Below are 15,459 nucleotides of genomic sequence, written 5' to 3'. Positions count from 1 at the left end.
CTGTAAGGGGGGTCGGTCATGCAAGTTACGGACCAAGACAGAAATTGAGAGCGCTCTGAGGTGGGTGGGTTCTGGTGTGGGATACTGAATAGACAGGAAACTCAGCCCCAGGCCATCTCCACCTCAGGGTATTGTTGTTATGTATTCTTTTCAGAACATGCTGCTTTTATCAATGTTTCCATACTGCATATGAGCAGAATGCACAGGAGACAGATATCATGTGCATTGCAGGTTGCAAATACACTTCATGGGTGCCTTTTGTTTTCTCCTCTGACTTGAATTCTGATTGGCTATCCTGCTATTTGCAGATTGCAAACTGCTTTTGATATCTAGTACTAAGAGCAATTCCCTGACTGTCTCAAAGGAAGCAACGTGTATATGTCACAATTGCACTCCACCGGATGGAATGGGAACTGCTCCGCTGTGTGTCATAGGTCCTATATTGCTACTAAGTAATGGAGATTCTCCTGTAGTTCAAAGGCTTTTAGAGAAGGAGGTGCTGACTTCCGTTCCTGCTGCTGCTATGAAGTTCTGCATGTGAGGAATAGTGAGAACCATGAAGTCCTAGATGATCACAGATTTGTTATGGCTTTTAAACAAGCTGTCTAAGCTGTCAATGTTTGTCCTAACCAGAGGGGGGAAGAATTCCAATACCAGATCCCAGCTTTGCTCAGTGCATGCACATGCACACACACTTTGGGGAATGTTGTGAATCAACCTTTGTCCTTATAGCAGGGTGCTGGTGCAAAGGCACCTATTTAGCCCCTGCTCAGCCAGCCCCAATCAGGGGAAATAGATTGGGGCTGGGGAGAAGTCTGGTGCCTGGCCTTTAGAACTAGCTGCACCTGTGGGCCTGAGAGTTCAAGGGTTATAAAGGCTGGCTGGTAGCCAGAAGAGGGAGGATGGCCAGGGGAAGGTCTCTCTCTTGCTTGCTGGGCTGAGGGCAGATGTTGGGTGGAAGAGGAGACTGTACGGCCTGCTCTGTATATAACATATCACTGGTGGTAGGAGGACACGTGCAAATAAAGCCATGGGTGCTGCAGAAGGAGAAGCCTCTGTGTTTTATTGGGGCAGCCAGTGGGCCCCAGGAAGAGGGGCGGGCAGAGGATGTGTTACAGTCCTATAATAGGTTTAACTGGATGCCTGAATCCACAGACCCCCTGAACTTTGGGGATTCTGGTCTGATTCCAAATTCACATTTACACATAGGGCTCCATCTCTAAAATAAATAGCATTGAAGTGTCAGGCAAGGACAGCCCCAGAGTTAAGCCTTGCCCACCACTGAAGTTCAGCCACCTCTGGGGCTTGGATGCACATGGCTGAATCAAAAGAGTTGGAGTGAGAGGGGAGGGCTAGAGGTAGGAGTTTTGAGAATTGCAGAGGATGACAGCAGCATGCAGTGAGAATTTCAAATGGCTTCAATTAGAGTGTTCCCAGCCTGAGGGAGTTGAGCTTAGAGAGGAGAGAATGTAAGAGCAATTTACAAGGCAGCTCTTTCAGATGGCTCAGGCTGTGGAGAAAGTTCACGGAGACCCTGATGCTAAGTCACATGGCACCAGGCAGCATTTGGAATGGCCCCAGAGAGGGCAAAATGAACAGGCAAACCACAGACAGGATAATGGCTATGCTATTAATCAGTGGCAGAGACAGATGCTTCAGGAGAGTCTTGGCTTATTTTAATTAAATGTCAGAGTTGCAGGCATAGGACAATTTCCTTCATCAGGGTCTCTAACAACCAACCCCACAACTCTCATCACTGTACCCGCCCAGCCCCCTTTTACAGGGTCACTCAGAGTAGGTGACACCATTGCCTGCCATGCAGTGATATTCTCCTGCCACTCTGAAACTGGACAGTCATAGCCACTGAGGAATCTTGATTAACCCCTTGTTAGCAGGATGGAGAAGGTTAGCTATGGAGCAGACATTGCCCCTGTGCTAAATGATTCAGTCTGTCCTGGGATAACAAGAAGCTGCAGTGCTCCTAACAGTCAACTGTGGCACACACTGCATTGGCCAGATGCTGCTAGCCATCAGGGGTGTTCCTGATGAATCCAATGGCCAGTTTCACAGAATCCCCTGTTCAAGATCTGTGTCAAAACCCATGGAAATCAATGAGGGTCTCTCCATGGACTTCAATGGATTTTGCATCAGGCCCTCAGTAAGAGAGATGCTACAGCTCGTCTCTTTCATTCAGGCTCAGATTAACATTAGAGATGGGGCCAGAACCAGACTCCTGAGGCTGAATGTTGGGTGTCCCAAATCCAGAATCAAATCCCAGTTATGCAGCAGGAGCCCATCTCTAATTAGGACTCACAGATGCAGTTGCGGAAAAGATTGTGGTTCCAGAGCACCAGCCACCTGAGGGGTCAAATCCTCCGGAAACAATTCACGCTGCATGTAAATCCCTATTGAAACAATAGTAACCAATTGCAAGGGCGTTTCCATGCAATGGCAGGTGACGGTTGGGGACTTGGTTTCCTTCTTTGCAATGTATAAAGGAGGCTCAGAAGATCTTGTTTTGAACGGGCTGTATTTCACATTAGAAGCATGTAGACTTTCCTGTCCATAGGCTGTATATGGCCCTTGTTACCATAGGAGCTGAGCACCTCACAATAGTTAACATATTTACTCATACCACATCCCTGTGGCATCAGGAAGAACCATTATTCCCATTTTACAGATGGCGAACTGAGGCACAGAGAGACTAAAGGGCTTACCCAGACAGAGAACTGAACCTGGGTCACTCATCTCCTAGATTAGTGCCCTAATCACTGGACCTCTCCCTTCTCTCTGTTTTATTGGAGGACTGAGATTTTATCACCAGAAACAAGAGCTGGACACCTGTGTTAATGAGAGGGGGAAGGATTCTGAGGTAGAGTGTTTAAAATGCTGTTTTGAGTTGATTTGGTTAATTATTTTAACCCAAACTCCTAATGAACCCTTGGGAGGAAAGAACCTCTTTGTGAAAGGTTCAGCGCCTTCACTATACCCCAGGGCAATGAAAGCTCCTTCTGCTGTTTCATAGTCCTCCTGGGACTTCTCCTCCAAAACTGGAAAAACCAACTTGATATTCTGCATATCTCTAAGGAAAACAGACAGATCTACATCACAGAAGAGGCAAAAAGGGCATAGGTCCCCAATTATTTCCCTTCCCCTGTCATTCGTGACAGGGTGGAAGAGTGGTGGGCTTCAGCCACTTAGCCACTCGGGCTGATCTCTAACTACCTAGCTCTGTCTTGCTGACTGTCTCTAATAAATCATGACATTATTTTAAAAAGAAAAGAGGAAAAATGGGTTTGTGTCAACAAGTCCCAAGCTGAACATCATGCTGCCATGGATACGATGATCTCATTACAGCTCTGGGTCGGGATGCTGCTTAGACTTGTGTGGGTTTACACCTGCATTATCCCACTGACTTGATTTACACCACAGGAGGAACAGAACAGGCCCAGGGCTGTTCTGAGCCATAGAAGACTGGCCTAGCAGCCAGTGGCAAAGCAGGACTTTATTCTTACTGTTCCGTTAGGTTTGTAATTATCCTTCAGGACTGCTGCACTGTGATGTGAAACACAGGCCTGAATGCCCTGTGTCTCCCATCAGATCCCAGCTTAAAAGCAGTACAACAAACCTTTGCCCTTCTCTAGTGCCTCTCAGAAGAGGATCTGGTGCACTTTACAGACATCTGTGAGTCTCGCAACATCTTCCAGACTCTCCCCCTAGGGAAGGGGACTACGTTTAGCCTCATTTTACAAGTGGTGAAACTGAGGCAGAGAGGTGAAATAACATTCCAAGCTCACACGGTGAGTTGGTGGCAGAGTCTGGGGTAGAATCCAGGGGTCAGATTGTCCTTTGCTTTGCCTCTTGTGGTCATTTACACATGCCCTCTTGTGGGCAGTGTATTGGTATCACGGGGGGAGCATTTTATACCCTCACTACGTTCATTTTGCCCAAGTGTAAATGCACAGTACTATACAAGGTGCAAGTTAGGGGAAACTCAAGCTCGGTGTCTCCCCTGTGCTCACACTGTAGCACACAAATACAGCCTTAAGCACAGAGCCATTTGCTGTCATTTCTCACCCCATGCGAGGGATTCCCCGGGTTAGGTAATAGCAAGCAACTTCCCAGTAAGCACACATTTGAGCAATCCAATAGGGTCATGGGTGTAAAATTAATGTTGCAGAAGAAGAAGTCCCGGAGGCTGGTTGTGGGTTTGTTTCTCTTTCCCTTTTGCTCTCTGCATGTGCTGTGCTGGGGCGTTTATTTCTTATTTATTTTCCTGGTTTCTCAGAATTGTGTTGGCCTCTGTGTTTCTCTGAAGAAACAGCACAGATATGCTGTGTGCACCTTAACATCCCAGCATGGGTAATAATAAATAATCCTAGTGTAACGTACTGATGAGTAAGTGCTTCCATACACAGCAATTGCTACTTTGCCTTCCTAGAGGATCTGAGGCTCTTGCAGTGCTTTGCACACATTCATTAATGAATGGGGCCTCGCAATGTCACTGCGAAGTTGGTATCATCTCCCATCTTTCAGATGGGGAAACTGAGGCACAGAGCGATTAAATGACTTTGTTCAGGGTCACACAGAGAGACGGTGGAAGAGCCAGAAGTAGAATCCAGGATTCCTGACTCCTAATCTGATCAATAAACCAAAACCCCATCTCTCCGTGGGAAGGAATGGTCCATCACCTGTTATTTAACTGTGTGTGCAGTACAGTTATATAATCTCAAATATGCATAACTTTTAAACCTAAAAATTCCTCTTTCAATGTATTTCTTAAAACCATATCCTGTCCCCTCCACTCCCACTACAGCTCCTTAGCAACTCTGAGATTTCACAGGCGTGGGAGATGAAGCCTGGAACTTTCCCAGAGGTACAAGAAAAGAGACCTTCGGCTAAAAAGGCAAAGGCTCCAATTATTTTAGATTAGCCCATCCAGTTATATTTAGCCAGGAGCCAGATACATTATGTAAAAATTCAGCAGTCTTCCCACAACATTAGCTTAATAATGCCATTTACCAAGAACATCATTTCCTGATGCTCAGTCTTAGCTTAGCTATGCTGATCCACCAATGGGTCTCCGGGTTGGCTCATTTCACAAGGCCCACTGGATGCTGGTAGTCAAAGGCATTCATCCTCCATGTTAATTCACCCTGGCCTTCCTCCCCATCCTCTTGCTCCACCAGCGGGCTCACATATTGATTATTTCTTCTTCTCTGTATTACAGAAGAATTCAGAGACCACAGTCAAGGTCAGGGCACCATTGTGCTAGGTGCTGTGCTCAAAAGTGGTTAGTGATTTTGAGAGCCCAGCTGGAGACACCTTGCCTGGATCTAGTTTTCAGAGGGAGGATGCTCTGATAGGGTGTTCACCCCACACACGGCCTGGAGTGGCTAATGGGGCCAATTAACTGCCCAAGCTGGGAAAGCAGACAGGGAGCAGGGATTTAATTAGAAGAGGATCAGCTGGGTGGAAACAGGCAGGGCCTATATAAGCCAGGAAGCTGGCAGCAGAGGAGGTGGCAGAGAAGGAGTCTGTATTCACACCCTAGGAGAAGGGAGAGAAGTCTGGGGCTAGAGGCAAGTAGCCTACAGTTACTCCCTGGCAAATACAGACAAGAGGGAGAGGCAGAGAGGGAGGAAAGGCTCAGGGGAAAAGCAGCAATGCATGGGGTAAGTCAGACCTTGGCTGCTGCCGAGAGGACCTCTGAGCAGGACCTGGAGTAGAGGGTGGGCCTGGGTCCCCTTACTAGTCACTGGTGGGGTGGCACGGTCAGAGCAGTAAAGGGAAGACTGCCATTTTGAATAGAGGAAATTTGATATACTCCCCTGGAAAGGGAAAGGTGGTGATCTGGCTGGAGGGCCAAGTCACAAAGAGGGAGTGGCAGATGGTGAGAGGATGACAGGAGAGATGTCACTGGAGGAGAGCACAACCCCTAGCCAGAGCTGATCCCCAGAATGGCCAGGAGGAGGCGCCACTAGTGGTGGGAGCACCCCATGACAGATGCTTAACACTTTCTGAAGAACCAGCCCCTTTCAATGTCTCCATCAATGGACCTATCACAGGTGAACCCTAGGACAGTCACAAGAGCCCAGAGATTTCTGTGGAGACTGTGGGCCTGATACAGGGGCCTGATTGTGGTATCTCCTTGCCCAGGCAGAGCTGGAGGTGGGGGATTTGAACTGCCCCGTTTATCTACTTAGTTATGATTCCTTCTGAGACAGCCTCTCAGGGGCCATGCTGCATCTCTGCCATTGTTTCACTCCAGCTGTGGAGCTCTAACCTATCACACTGGGTTTGTTTTTTCCCCCAAAAACAAGTGTGACTTTCTTGCTCTTCAGTTTGCTGCTGGGGAATGTTCCCGGCTGGGAAAGCAGTGCTGCGAAGCTGGAGGAGGGTCTGAATAGTTGCTGGAACATTAAACACAACTGAGGCGAAATAAAATGAACAGCTGCTGAAATGAAATAAAAGCAAGAAGTTCTGTGGAAAGGGAGAATTTGCCAGGCACTGAGTGCCATGGCAGGGCCACCAATCTCTTTATTACTTCAAACTGCTCAGCTGAGTGTCATGAGCTCTATACTGCTAGCAGCTACTAGAGATCCTCCTATAAGGGTGGTAGAAGCTGGGGCAGGAGCACGTGAGTTCTGTCCCCTCTGCTGTGATGAGGTCCTATGTGGAGAAGTCAGGTAGCAAGCACAGTGAGGACGGCAAAGTCCTAGGAGATGCTCTCTCTCTCTCTCCTGGGCTTTTGCTCTGAGGTCTGTGTTTTCTCTGAAGAAGGCAGGGATTCTTGACGGCGGGGCCGGGGAGTAGGTGAGAACACCCTCCTCTTCTCTATTGCTCACTGGGAAGGATCCTAGCTAGATGGGAGGGGGAAGGTGCTCAGGAGAATGCTGGAAAACACCGGCATAAAGCAAATATAGTCAATCAAATACTGGGGCAGACCCTGCTGAAAAGCTGCAGTGGGCATGATCATTCAAGGGCAGGGAGGACCGGCTCAGAGGAAGCACTGTCTATTGGTGAGAGCATGGGACTGGGAGTTGGGACACCTGGATTCTTTGCCCAGCTCTTCCACTGACTTGAGGGGTGACCTTTGGTAACTCACTTCACTTCTCTGTGCCTTGTTAACAGATGGGGATAAAGCTACTTCCCTGCCTGGCAGGAAGGCATGAGATTTAATTGACATCTGGGACAGTGTGTTGAGTGGGGCTATGGAAGTACTACATGTCCCATGTGTGTAGGGAGCTGTGTGCAAGGATCGGTGGGGGAGCAGGCCGAGGTCTATTCATGGGAGGGAGGAAGGGTGTAGGCTCAGGTAAGTGGATAAGTGTGTACCCAAGTACATGTATGAGTGGGTGTGCAGGTGAGAGGTGTCTAGATGTGTAGGTGCAAATGTGAGATGCATATGGAGGCACGTGAGTGTGGGTGGTGCATGGGTGTCTGTGGGTGGGATGGGTGCTGGAGGGAGTGTAAGACAGTCTGTGTGGGGACAGGAGTGTCACTCTACGGGGCAATGAGCATATGTGCTAGCCTGGGCATTGGCACACACTGCTCCTAAGCCCAAGGCATCGGTTTCTCATCCTAGCCAGCTCCACCAGCTGCAAAACACCTCGGGCAGCACTTGTCTTTACTCCAGTGCATCCCTCCCTCTGGGAACTCAAGGGCTCCTGGCCAATGTGAGCCGTCTGGCCCAGGATCCGAGCCCTATCCACGAAGGCTCCAGTTCCTGAGCCACAGCTATCCATGCTGCCTGGGGAGCTTTGTTAACATGCAGCCTACAATGGTGCATCATTATGTTGTTCACTTCTAAGTGGGATGTGTTAACCTGCAGTAATCCCAGGCCTTCCCTTTCCAGGCCTCTCCATTGGCTGGCATATCTGCCTCCAGAGGGGGTGCTAACTGCCCTAATGTCCTCAGCCAGTGGGACTCTCCCTGGAACTTGTGACAACACATCCCTGCCCATCCCATGCAGACAGCACCGGGCTTCACTGGGAAACACAGGTCGGCCAGGAGAGTAGATTGCAAGGTGAAAGGAGACTTTGGTCAAAACTGCATTAAATGTCTCTCTCCAGTTCCATGGCTCTTTTCCAGGGCTAAAAATATCATGCTGTTTATATGGGAGCAAGGCATGAGCTGCATGCAGGCATCAGAGCTGCTTATACTAGCTTGTTGCACCACTCAGGGGAGGAGGGTCTGAGAAGGGAACCGAACCTGGGCAGGGTCCAAGCGAGAGGTTAGCGCTTGCTCAAGTCTTGGACGCCCTCCACGTGCTATAGTCAGGACACAGCTCTTCGCTACTGAGCAGATCCTGCTCTGCCTGGCAGCCTCTTCCTCTGTCCTGCAGCTCCCCTCTGTTCCCGGGAGGTCTCCGGTGGGCTGTGACATGCTGCTCCCCATCCTGGTGAGGACTGCAGAGGTGTGGCTGAGCCTGGATCCCTGACATCACAGGGCTGTTTCAGATGTTGCTGACAAACCTGCTGCTGTAGGGGGCCCTGGTTCTGGGTGCCCCATCCTTCCAGTGGCAGGTGGAGATGCTGGGGTGATGTTTATTGCTCACACTCCAGTACCATTTGGGGTGGTATGAGCTTCTTGGTGCTGACAGAGGCCTGGGAGTAGCTGGAGTCCATCCAGGGAATTGGGGCATCTCTCCTATTTATCACAGCCTGGGGGCACCTCTCAGATTCCCCTTCTTTCCCACACCTTCCTCCTGTTTAGCAGGAAATCTCCACATGCCATTCCCCTAACTTGCCACACAAGCAAGTTCCAGTTCTGGACACATCTCCTGTTCCACCCACCTTAGCCTGATGGGCCTGAATTCTCCTGTGGCTGGCATGGCATAGGAGTCTGGAACACATAGAGGGGTTACCAGGACCATTCTGATGTGGGAGCATCTTCTCTCACCTTTGCCCAGGTGCAGATGATTCCACCAGGTACAACGTGATGGAGAACCAGGGGCCCCGATGCCTTCCTGGGATGGGATGCTCCATGCGGAAAGCCCTTGTGGTTTGGCCCTATGCCACACCCTCTTCCCTTCTGGTGTAAGGACAGTCTCACCCTGTGCTTTTAATGAGAGTGGTTTGTCATGCCTAGGCTGCGGGATGAATAATTCAGCGATGGAAACCCATGTAATGTTAGTCTTTCAGCAAAAAGTCCACAGACTGTGAGGATAAGCAGCGAACAACTGCATCTCATTACGGGAGAGAGAGAGACAGTGAGTGCATGCCATGGCACCAGCAGCATTCAAAGGGAGCCTCTTAAGGCCCCTTCTCCAATCCGGAAACCGAAGCTCCAGCTGCCACCTCTGCTGGTGCAAATCCCCAGTAATCCTTCGCCTATTGCTTTGTCCAGAGGGGATCTTCTATAATTGATGCCTTTTATTCTTGATAACCCTGTTTTAATTTGCTGGTCGCTGCAGTATGTTCGCTTTCGGTTGCGGGCTTTTAAAAGATTAAGAGCAGGGGGAAGAGCAGGGAGGGCATTGGGGGCTCACTTTGAACGCCTCATTTTTGATGAACGGAATGCCAGAAACAAAAAAGTGAACCCCCTTCAGAAGTGATTTTCCCAGTTTTCACAGCATTTGGCCCTACACCTGCTGTACCTGAGCACCAGGTTTTGCCCAAAGAGCTGCTGCCCTGCTGGAGAAAACTCCCAGGCAAAGGTGGATCCAGCCCCATCTCACATGACGGTTCCTGATTCCCCTTGCTAATTACCAAAGCTCTCCGGGCCCTGGCCCCACCCACCTGGCCTGGCACACCCAGAGCTCCTGCTGAATCCAGCTTCAGGGTGGGGAGGAATGCAGGATTAATCTGTTTTTTTTAGATGTGGACTTCCTCCCTCTCCCCCTCCCTGCCCCATGCCAAACATGAACCCTGGTGCTAGCAATGACGGAAAGGACCTCTAGGACCTGCAAAGCCCATGGCCAAGGGAGACTAGACTGGTGGGATTCACGCTACATGAGATAGGCCTAGATTTTACCGAGGCCTGTGAATTCTCTTGTGGACTGAGCTTACTAGTTAGAGAGACTGGGGGAAGAGAGACTGGTTGAGGGGGAGGGATCCCCTTCCTCAAAGAATAACCTCACTGCCCTCCACCTCAAAATCCTAAATTCTACAGTATCCGGCTGTCTAAGCACCTAGCATGAGAGCGGACTAGATAAATAACCAGAGAAAGGACGTTGCCGGGATCCTAGGGATCTAGCACAGTGGTTCTCAAACTGGGGTCGCCGCTTGTGTAGGGAAAGCCCTTGGTGGGCCAGGCCGGTTTGTTTACCTGCCCCGTCTGCAGGTCTAGCTGATCGCAGCTCCCACTGGCTGTGGTTCGCTGCTCCAGACCAATGGGGGCTGTGGGAAGCGGTGGCCAGTAAGTACCTCAGCCCGCGCTGCTTCCCGCAGCTCTCTTTCACCAAATGTTTGATCCACTGTGACAGTCCCCCTTCAGGTCCCTCCAAGGGTGGAATCCTGACACCAGACCATGGAACAAATCATGACATCAGCATTAGAGCTATGCTGGGTATAGAAGAAGGCCAAAGAACAGAACTATCCCCATACACCAGATAACATTCATCCTGAAGATAAGCTCAAAGAAACCACTGCAGGATGAGGGGGCTAGCCTGGGACGCAGGAGACCAGCATTCAATTCTCCACTCTGCCACCAACTTCCTGTGTGACCTTGGACAAGTCATTTAGCCTCTCTGTGCCTCAATTCCCCCATCTGTGCAATGGGGATCCTAGCACTGCTGTAGCTCACATGTGTGTCGGAAGGATGAAGATGCTATGACTGTGAGGGGCTCAGAGACAGTGGTGATGGGGGCCATTGAAGACAGAATGTCGCTGATGTTTAGGGCCAGCTGCTGCTACCTGCACTGCTCCTTCTGCCATCAATGGCAGTTGCACGTGTGCGTCTGAGGGAAGGATGCTCTGTCCTGTGCTAACCGTGGTGTGCTGTTTGTGTTTATGAAGCTGAACTCAGTTCTCCCTGGGGATCCTTTCCCATGTGTTCCATTGCATTGTTAGTTGCTGCTGTCCATTTCTGCAGGCAGAAAACTGCAGTGGGGTCAGTGTCTCTTCTATTAATAGTGACCCTGACTATTCACACTCTTATCCCAGGAATGAATGAATTTGGAGACTAAATTCTTCCCCTCTCAGGGGCTGGAGTCCATTAGTGGAGCAATGTTAAGTCCCTCCAGGACTCAGTGAATTGAAACTGAATTCCCCTGCTTCCTGCAGCAGGTGACATTTTCAGGCTTGTATTGAGCTCCTGTGGAGGAATAGAATGGAGGGAGTAGAATACAGCTGCCTGTAGCTTAGGTGTGCAGAAATGCCCCTCAATGTTTAAAACCTTCCTCACAGCCACTGTGGTCAGCAGTGGTGGGATCTTCTCCCTTCTCTTTGGAATGGCCCTCGTAGTCTGGGCATCTTGTAAGAGTTTGGATCAGCTAATACACGTCTACTCGGCTATAACGCGACCCAATATAACACAGGTTCGCATATAGCATGGTAGCAGCAGGGGTCCGGTGGCGCTTTAAAGGGTCTGGGGCTCCAGCAGCTGCAGGGAGCCCAGGGCCCTTTAAATCACCGCTGGAGCCCTGCTGCCACTACCCCTGGGCTGCAGCAGCAGGGCTCCAGCTGCGCTTTAAAGGGTCCGGGGCTCCGGCTGCTGTGGGGAAACCCAGGCTCTTTAAATCACCACTGCAGCCATGCCACCGCTACCACAATATAACAGTGTTTCACCTATAACGCAGTAGGGATTTTTGGCTCCCCATGACCGCATTATATCGGGGTAGAGGTATACAATCTGCTTTCATCCTTCCCTCCTGGCACCAAGGGGATTTTTAGAACTAAGGAATTGCTCAATAAGCTGGCAAACCATTACCAAGCCAGGAGAGGTTACTCCTACTCCCTGACCTCACATAGTATTGATTCAGACCTTTTGGATGCCTGCTCCTTACCTGCAGTCCATCCACCTAAGCCCTGGAACATGAATCTGTGGCAGACACAGTTTACTGACTCTGGAAATCAGTCCATTACAGTGTATTTCAAAAGAAGACAATCAAATACATTTTCTTTAAAAGTCTTTATAGTCAGTTGAAGCCAAGAAATAATACAGCTGTAAGGTATTGAACCTGGAGTTTTGGCATAAGGATAATTTATGCCATGCTCTAACCTGGTTCCCTATCTATATATTTTTGTCTGTATACAAACATACACAATGATGTCTCCCCTTGTCGGAGTTAATCCACCTGACTGAGAGGGGTACCTAGGCTGACAGACAGGAGAATTCTTCTGTTGACCTAGCGCTGTCTACACTGTAGGTTAGGTTGGCATAGCTCTGTCTCTAAGGGATGTGGATTTTTCACATCTCTGAGAGACACAGCTATGCCGATGTGAGTTTTCAGTGTAGACCGGTGTGACGTTATCTGGTTAATATGACCGTATAGATCATTGTTGCAACCACTGTTATATATTTGCAACAAATCTTGTACAAAATGTAGCATGTAAGATGTCTATAAAAAGGTTATGATTTCTGGTTATGATTATGCTATCTGTATGCAGGTATCATTTTTGTATTTGAAGTTATGAGTATTGGCTCTACACCTGGATTTCAAAAATTTGCTCCTGGGGTAACTAACAAGATAGTTAGCCAGCACCTCTTGGAGGGACTATTCAAATTAAATGGCTCATCAATAAACACTTAACAGACAATGGAACATGGCAGACACCCATCTACACTGAATGGACTGTCCTGCAGACCTGCTGTTGGCTGCTACTGTGTCCAAACCTTCATGCATGGACATGTGACTTGCCCATGTGACTCCAAACACTATCTTGTCACCTGTAATTTTCCAATAGCTGTGCTGAGGGCTTTGTTCCCTCCACATGGCAGAAGATATAAAAGGCTCTGGAAACCCTTCCATTTTGCCTCTATCCTGCTCAAGCCTCTGGAATATGAATTTATACTAATGGGAGCATCTAACCAAGGGACTGAGGACCTTCCAGTGATTTGGAAGCAGCCAGAGACTTGATTTAAGCCAGCAGTTTATTCTATCACTGCTAAAAGCACGAACCAAGAACTTTGCAATTATTGTATGTATTTGATTCCTTTAACCAATTTTAACTCTTACCTTTTTCTTTTTCTTTCTTTCTTTCTATAAATAAACCTTTAGATTTTAGATACTAAAGAATTGGCATCAGCGTGATTTTTGAGTAAAATCTGAGTTATATATTGCCCTGGGTGTGTGGCTGGTCCTTTGGGATCAGAAGAACCTTATCATTGATGAAACTGATTGTAAAGAACCACTCAACTTTAAATCCAGTGGTTTTGGTGGTAATACAGGGACTGGGATACTGGAGGAAACTGCTTTTATGACTTTTTGTTAACCAGTATGGTGAAACAGAAGTTTACTTTTGTGGCTGGTTTGGTATATCCTATGGGGGATTAGCAACCAATCTTGAAGTGTTTCTGCCATATTTCTCAGCAGTTCGTCCTGAATTTGGCATCCTCAGTTGTGACCCACTCAAGATTTGTGGATCTCTTCTCTTGGCATCTAGTTCTCAGTACAAAAGCCTATAAACAGTAGGCAATGATAATCCATGGTGAGTAGACAGGTGGGTTTCAAACCTTTTGCTCTAAAGACTCTTCACAGAGTGCAAAATATGGTGGAGGAAAGAACAAGTGATGAGGAAGGCTAAAGAAAAAGAAAGAGAAAGGAAACTGCTGTTCATGCAAGCACAAAAGACTTTGCGAAAGCTGGGGCAGAGCCTTGGGGCAGCTTTTTTGCTGCCTCAAGCATGGCAGGCAGGCTGCCTTCGGCGGCTACCTGTGGGAGGTCCACCGGTCCCGCAGCTTGGAAGTATCCGCCACCTAATTGCCGCCGAATCCGTGGGACCTGCGGACCTCCCGCAGGCATGCTGCCGAAGACTCCCTGACTGCCACCCTCATGGTGACCAGCAGGCCGCCCCCCTGCGGCTTGCCGGCCCAGGCATGTGCTTGGAGTGCTGGTGCCTGGAGCCACCGCTGGGAAAGCATGAAAGTACATGTGTATGTAAGCATGTAACTGTATAGATGCACATCTGCGTTTTTGCATGCACTTATACATATGTTTGTGCTTATCTATAGGCATTTCTTTACATCTCAGGGGTACATATCCATGGTCTGTCAAGATTGAAGGATGCCTACTACTATCTATAGGTATCAGAGGGGTAGCCATGTTAGTCTGTATCCACAAAAACAACGAGGAGTCTGGTGGCACCTTAAAGACTAACAGATTTATTTAAGCATAAGCTTTCGTGGGTAAAAAAACCACTTATATATTGCATGGAATGGCAATATATATCTATGCCTGTATCTGTAATTTTCACTCCATGTGTCACAGAGTGTGGGGAGTCCAGTCCTGCACCCCTCTTCCTGGGACCCACAGTGACTCAGCCAGCCAGTAAAACAGAAGGTTTATTGGACAACAGGAACACAGGTTACAGCAAAGCTTGCAGGCACAGTCAGGACCCCTCCATCGAGTTCTTCTGGGCTTTCAGGGTGCTTGGATCCTAGCTAGGATACCCTGAATTCCGCCCACACAGCCCCAAGCCCAAACTCAAACTCCTTCCCTCCTGCCATTCCCTTCCTTTGACCCCCTTCCCGGGCAAAGGTGTTGACCTTTCCCCTCCCTTACCTAGCTCAGGTTACAGGCTCCGGTATCATTCATCCCCTAAAGTCCTCCCCTGCTCTCCCATTCCCCATATAGACAGCCCCTACTCCATCACACCATGCGTCTGAAAAAATAGGTTTTTTACCCATGAAAGATTATGCCCAAATAAATCTGGTAGTCTTTAAGGTGCCACCAGACTCCTTGCTGTTACTATCTATAGGCATGCATATATCTGGACATCCCTGTGCACATTTGTGTACAAGCAGCTGAACTCCTGCACTTGTGTGAAGGCTCGGACAAATATGCCCACATGCCTTTCTGAGTCCTGGGGCTTAAAAATCTTGTTTGTAATGATCTGTGGGGGAGAACATGGTACTGACTGCGCTCTTCATAAAATAAACTGTATCTGGATCACATTTGCAGATGACAGCAAACTGGGAGGGACATGGACTGCAAACAGAATGATGGATAAAGCACCATTACGGGATAATCCTGTGGTCCTAGTGAGATGGGCATGCTGAAAGGGGAGATTTAATTTAGATAAGTGTTGAATAAAACACTTGGGGCCAAAAGCTAAGGCCAGCACAGATGCAAAATGGAAGACTGCAGTTTAACCCTGAGAGTGCTCCTCTCTTCAGGGATGCGTTGACGCCTGGCTAGCTGCAGATCTCATCTCCTCCTCTCCCACAAGTCACCTGGCTTTGCTCCCCTCCCATAGCCACCCCAAAATTGCCCCAACACAGCTGCCTCCCATCTTCTTGGCCTGTTTCCTCGCCCGCACCACATGCCTCCACTCTGCTGCCCTGTTGTTTCTT

This window comes from Gopherus evgoodei, chromosome 9 (assembly GCF_007399415.2).
Source record: "Gopherus evgoodei ecotype Sinaloan lineage chromosome 9, rGopEvg1_v1.p, whole genome shotgun sequence".
In the NCBI taxonomy this organism is placed as follows: Eukaryota; Metazoa; Chordata; order Testudines; family Testudinidae; genus Gopherus; species Gopherus evgoodei.
This window is presented reverse-complemented; position numbering follows the sequence as displayed.